This window comes from Triturus cristatus, chromosome 7, assembly GCF_964204655.1.
Source record: "Triturus cristatus chromosome 7, aTriCri1.1, whole genome shotgun sequence".
Lineage (NCBI taxonomy): Eukaryota > Metazoa > Chordata > Amphibia > Caudata > Salamandridae > Triturus > Triturus cristatus.
Window position 1 is genome coordinate 558,952,128 of NC_140590.1, and position 6,000 is coordinate 558,958,127.

General features: G+C 44.6%; 1 long non-coding RNA gene across 1 annotated transcript in view; it reads left to right on the top strand.

Annotated features, from left to right (window-relative positions):
* The window catches only part of LOC146810107 (uncharacterized), a 45,817-nt gene extending 45,058 nt beyond the window's left edge, over positions 1–759 (top strand). The window contains exon 2 of the long non-coding RNA XR_014966548.1: positions 358–759. This is a non-coding gene — a long non-coding RNA (uncharacterized LOC146810107). The remainder of the gene's footprint in view (positions 1–357) is intronic.
* The last annotated feature ends 5,241 nt before the right edge of the window (positions 760–6,000 follow it).

Sequence of the window (6,000 nt, forward strand, 5' to 3'; positions counted from 1 at the left end):
CTCTCTGACTCATTTGGTGCTGAGATACTTTCAAGCCAAGGTAAACAACCAGCATTGCATGCCTTCACAGGGTTGACAGGTACAAACCGCTGGCTGCTGGATTGTCACTTTTTATGGCAAAGCCTAGATTGAATTCCATTTGCATGGTCACTGACTGTATTGGTACAATGAAACGCAGAATCTGTAAAAAGTAATGTGCCCAGAGTAACAGAAGCCAAGAATATTCAAAGCTTTCCACCCATCTCTTTTTCTTGAACAGACAGTTACTGCAGGGCTGGAATTGATAGTGTGATGCTGAAGGACGAGCCTTTGTCGAATATGTCTTAGTTTCCATTTTGTTTTTCTGGTTTGCATCAGGCATCGATTTCTGACAGATGTGGAGGAGCTTCGAGTTAAGGCACGTGAGAAGTATGAGGGGAAGCGTCTGGAGGTGGAGGAGGCCCGGCAGAGACAGCTGGCAGAGCTGGCCGAGAGAAGGAAATCCCAATGACCAGAGGTTAAAGGGATCAGGTCAACTAAAAGCTGAAAAGAGACACAGAAGCATATTAGTATCACCCACTGCCATGGGCGCACACCAAGGAGTCACCCAAAGCCTACCTCTCCAACCTAAGCTGGAGGGAGTGGACAATTGATGCTGGAATGTCATACCGCATAGTTACCTGCAATTGCTGCTGCTCGTGAGCTGCTTCGATGAAGAAATGTACAGACTAATCAAGTATTCCGATTGTAGACTTTGAATAAAATATATTTCTGACCTTGCCTGCACGATTGTCTGAGTCAGTTGACTTCCTCTTGTCCTTGGCATCTGGTACTCTGATGTGTTTGCTTCATTTTCTGCTTTGAAAGTTAAATATGTGCAGCGAGCCAATGTGTTCTTGGATGATACCACACACTTAAGGCAGACAAAGAGGGTGTGTTGACGTGGGGTAGAAACACTTTTAGTCTCATATTCTTACTGTCCTTAAAATAAGATATAAGCATCACACCAGCTTTTTACACAAATGCAAATCTTGGATGCCATAATGATTGCAAGTGACCACATCAGTGCATCAGCTGCTTGTAATAAAACAGTCCTGAAAACAAGGTAGCCTCTGGCCTTTGTGATATACATGTTTTTTCACCACTGAGGTCTGTGCTGTTAAGATATCAGTACTTAAGTTGGACGAGGTGGAACTCGGGACAGTGGACTGGGGAAGATTAATGTAGGCAGCAATAGGTTGGAGGAGTGGGGCAATTGGCTGGAGAAAATGAATGCATACAGCAGGTTGGAGGAGGTGGAAGAACAGGTCAGTAAGCTGTCTGCTGAAATGCATGTATTACTTTTAAAGTAAACTTCAAGAAATGTAGAAAATGTAATATTAAATAAATACACATCTATAAAAAGGATGATAAATTATACAATATTCAATGTGTTTGTATATCAAAAGAAAATTATATTTATTTATATGTACGTACGGGTATTACCATAAATATGTTCATGTATCGAAAAAACATTAGTCTATATAAATATAGATGTAAGTAGGCGTTGGAATATGTTTTTTATATATTTGCTTAAGGCTCTCCGCAGAGTGTTGGGCTGAGGGCGACAGTGGGCACTGGGGTTTGATGACTGCCCACAGCGGGTTGGGCGCAGGGCCTGACTGTGATGACCTTATGACTCGGACAGAAAGATACTGATTCATTAGGGCTTCTACAGTGATTAAACGAGAGCTGATGGGTCTGTGTACCTGTTTTCTTCAGATTTTTCGAATATATTTGAAATTGTAAATCAACTTGTAACCAAACTACCTAATGTAAGAATTACACTTTGGTCTAGTTAAGCTGTCATAGGCATCCACTAAATTGATATCTTATAATAGAGGAAAGGGTGTAATGGACAAATTAAATGGGCAATTATTTCGTTGCTCACAAGAGCAAAGCTCAGGCGGGAGCATCCACCAGAAAGCACGAGACGGAAGACATTGAACAAAGAAAACACATCACAAATGTCTTGTATAGCTGATTATCACGTTGGTCACAACAGCATTTATGACCATAATATAACCCATGGTAGTATAACGCTTTAGGCAGAACTCCTTACATCCAATGTAGCCTCGACATTTCACATGGTTGTATGTGATCTCTGATAGAAACTAAGTTGTATAATGCCATATTTCATAATTAATTTAACCTAACATGTCCGATCAAAATTTACAACCTAAACAGCCTTTGCCGAATGTTAGATTCCAATTTACTAAATTGCTTTTACATTGGAATTGAGTTCTATAAGTTTGTTATTCTTAAGTGATCACATACATTAATCATTTCCCTTTTCCCTTCCTAGCCCTTCCTCACACATTGCGCTATAGTCTTCACTTCCCTGGGGGTACACCCACAGAAACTCCCCTTCTTGCTTTTTTTTTTTTTTACCTTTTTCCTGTTGGACCATTTTCTTCCATCCTTTCTTTTTCTCTTCCTTTACCTTGTCTGTCCTTGTTTTTCTTCTTTTTGTCTTTGCTTGTTGAGTGGTCCACTGCCGCCCCAACCACCACATTAACGATGTTCCCTACGAATCTCTTTTACCTTTCTCATTTTTTTCTTAAACCTTGATAGCTTTTTTTCTCCGTTAGATCCTCATCAGCCATGCAATTTTCTTCACCCCTTCCTCCTCATTTTGTTTTGTTTGCTGCTGTTCGCCATCAGTGACTTCTCAAAAAAATAGGAAAATTATTGATTGTCACCCTAAACTGTTTAGTTTCCTTTTTGCTCCTTTATTCCTCTTTTTTGTAGCATGCAGATTTTTGTCTTTGTCAGTGGTTGCAGGAAGGTTTTGTGTGTATTTTTACAAATATTTGTCATTTTCACACCTAAGGTTTCCAAACGACTGTTTTTTCATTTTTGATAATTTCCCCCAAACAAATTTCAAAAAACGTATTTGAGTGTTTTGCATTCTAATTTCTTGTAGTCCTTCTTTTTTTCTGTTAAACCACATTCTACAGTTACACATAGCTGGCTATCTTGTCACCAAAAAATGCCACGCACATTTACTTCTCTGGGCAATAGGCATGTCCACTGACCTTTAAGCAGTGGCGTAATGAAAACTTGAGGGGGCCGCCACGCTCCAGACCAAGTTAGGAGCACACAGACCAGGGTCCTGCCGCCAGTGCACAGTGCAGGAAGGGGCACCTTGGAGCTCCACCCCCCACACCACGGGGGCTATTGTTACGCTACGGCCTTTAAGAAACTTATGTTAGTGGTAAAGCCTTCCAGTCTCATGCCATACGCATCACCTTCATGCAGGATATTTCAGAATGATTAAGACATAACTAATCTGTGAAGAAGACCGGAAATCAATGTCCTTGTCCACAGAGCCTCACAAGGAAAAGGATCACTACACCTAGCAGTTACATTCATGAAGTACAAATAAAAGAGGACACTGTGTTCCAGGCTTGCACCACTTATCATCATACTACCTTAGCATAAGAAATCCTTAGGAGGCACTACTTTCTCAGTACAAGCCACCAAGCACTGAAACTCGCTACCAGCCAACATTCGAAGCATCCAGGAGCAAAAGCACTTCAGAAGATAGCTGGAAACATGGCTAAACCCAAAAAGACAATCACACCTTTAAGTTCAATCTTCAGCTTACAAACCACAGATAGGGAACCATCCAACCTGCAAACTCCTTTCTATATGCAGGTCAGCAAAAAAAGAGCTGCCCTATGGTTCATCCGTGTGTTATATAATTAGGTCAATTCACATATAACCCTTCTGGGCCTCACTAATAGTAATTCCATATCACTCGGTAGTCAAGCAATAACTAGCCTTCACCAGCTGTACAGGCAATACTATAAAGGGAAGGGATCCCCCCCCACAGTTCCCAACGGAGAGGGCCAGCCCCGGGGGATGGGGTCCCCAGGGCTACAGGTGGCCCGGAAGGGAGGCCACGGTGCCCCCCTCCTCAAAAAAAAAAAAATGTAAATAAAAAACAAAGGCCGGTCCTGGGGGATGGGGTCCCCGGGGCCATAAGTGGCCTGAGGAGGGGGGCAACGCAGCCCCCTCCTAAAGAATTATTTAAAAAAAAGGCCATGCCCCGGGGCTGATTAAGGCCTCGGGAGGGGGGCCACATGGCCCCTTCCAAATTATTTATTTTTTTATTTAAAAATTAGGGGGCAGGGCCTGGGGGATGGGTTCCCCAGGGCCAAGAAATTAGAAAAAGAAGGGGTCCACCCCCCCCTTCTTAATAAATAAATAAAAGACCGGCATTGCGCCAGAGGCCACGCCCCCTCATTGCGGCACTCTGCAAACGCGCCCCCTGATGGTGGTGAAGGGAGGGGACGGGCCTGAGGTGACGTTTGCAAACACGCCCTATGGAGTGTTTTAAGATGGGGAAATAATTCCCCTTCAATCCTGAGGGCCCCTGGGGGCTTACTAGCCCACCCGGTGCTTCCAGTAAGTGCCACTGCGCTGAGTTGCACAGAGGTGGTCCAGGCCGTGCCACTTTTTACACCTCTCTGCAACGCAACTCTGTGGTGCTTACTGGAGGTACCTAGTGGGCTAGTTGGACCCTAGGGACCCCCAGGATTCAAAAGAACTTAATCTCCCAACTAAAAATGGCCACAGGGCGTGTTTACACAGTGGTGAAGGGAGGGGACGGGGCTTGAGGTGACGTGTGCAAACACGCCCTGTGGCGCGTTTTAAGTTGGGGAAATAATTAATCTCTCAACTTAGAACGGCCACAGGGCGCGTTTACACAGTGGTGAATGGAGGGGACGGGGCCTGAGGTGACGTGTGCAAACATGCCCTGTGGCGCATTTTAAGTTGGGGAAATAATTCACCTTTAATCCTGAGGGACCCTGGGGGCCAACTAGCCCACCAGGTGCTTCCAGTAAGCGTCACTGCGCTGCGTTGCAGAGAGGTGGTCGAGGCCGTGCCCCTTTTTACATCTCTCTGCAACGCAGCTCTGTGGCGCTTACTGGAGGTACCTAGTGGGCTAGTTGGACCCTAGCTACCTCAGGATTCAAGGGGACCTAATCTCCCAACTTGAAACAGCCACAGGTCTTGTTTGCACACGTCATCTCAGGCACCCCCCTCCCTTCACCAGTGTGCAAGCGCACCCCGTTTTAAGAGGTAGTTTTAATCCCCATGCCCTATTATATGCTAGGGGCTTACAGAGGAGGTCATGCTAATCACAGGGGGACCCCAACGCATAGTGTTCCCTAGTGTATGTAAGTGTTTTCACTGTATTCTAAGTGTCTTTTAGAATAGCACAGGCTCTAGGCCTGGTTAGTCAGACTCAGTTACCACCAGTATCCGTCTGAAAAAGTTGAGGGCACAGGATGATTTTGCAACAAGGCTTCTTTCTGCTCTTCTGTTTGTTCTTTCTGCACGTTTTCATTCTTCCTGCACTTTTCTTCGTCTTTGAGGACTTCTGTTGCTTCTTTCTGCATTTCTTTTTTTTCTTTCTGGGCGTTTTTTCTTCTTTCTTCACATGTCCTATCTCTGTAGGCATAGTTAGAAATCAGCATTTAAAAACCTTTGAAATTTACTAAACAAACCATAGGTTTCAGGCACGTTATAGTTAGGAATTAGCATTTAAAAAACCTTAGATATTCACTGAAAAAAACCATAGGTTTCAGGGGCGTTATATTTAGCTGGACATTTCACTCGTACAAAACCATAGAAATTCCCCTGTTATAGTTAGTTCAGCTAACTATAACTTGCGCGCCCGCAATGCACTGCTGATGACGTCACATATTACATCACTCATGACATGGTCAGTGACATCACTGATGACATCACTGATGTTATCTGGTGCAAGAAGCATGAAAGCCAAGAGTGAAACACCAGGTGGGCATGGAGAAGTGCCAGCAACACCACGGCCGCCCTACTCTACTGCCTGACTGGACATAACCCTCCCTCCCGATGTCCTGCTGGACACCTGCACCCGCCCGTCTCGAAAAGGGAGCCGGGCGCATTGGCGGCGTGGTGGTAGGGACCAAAATATGGCGGCCATAGCTG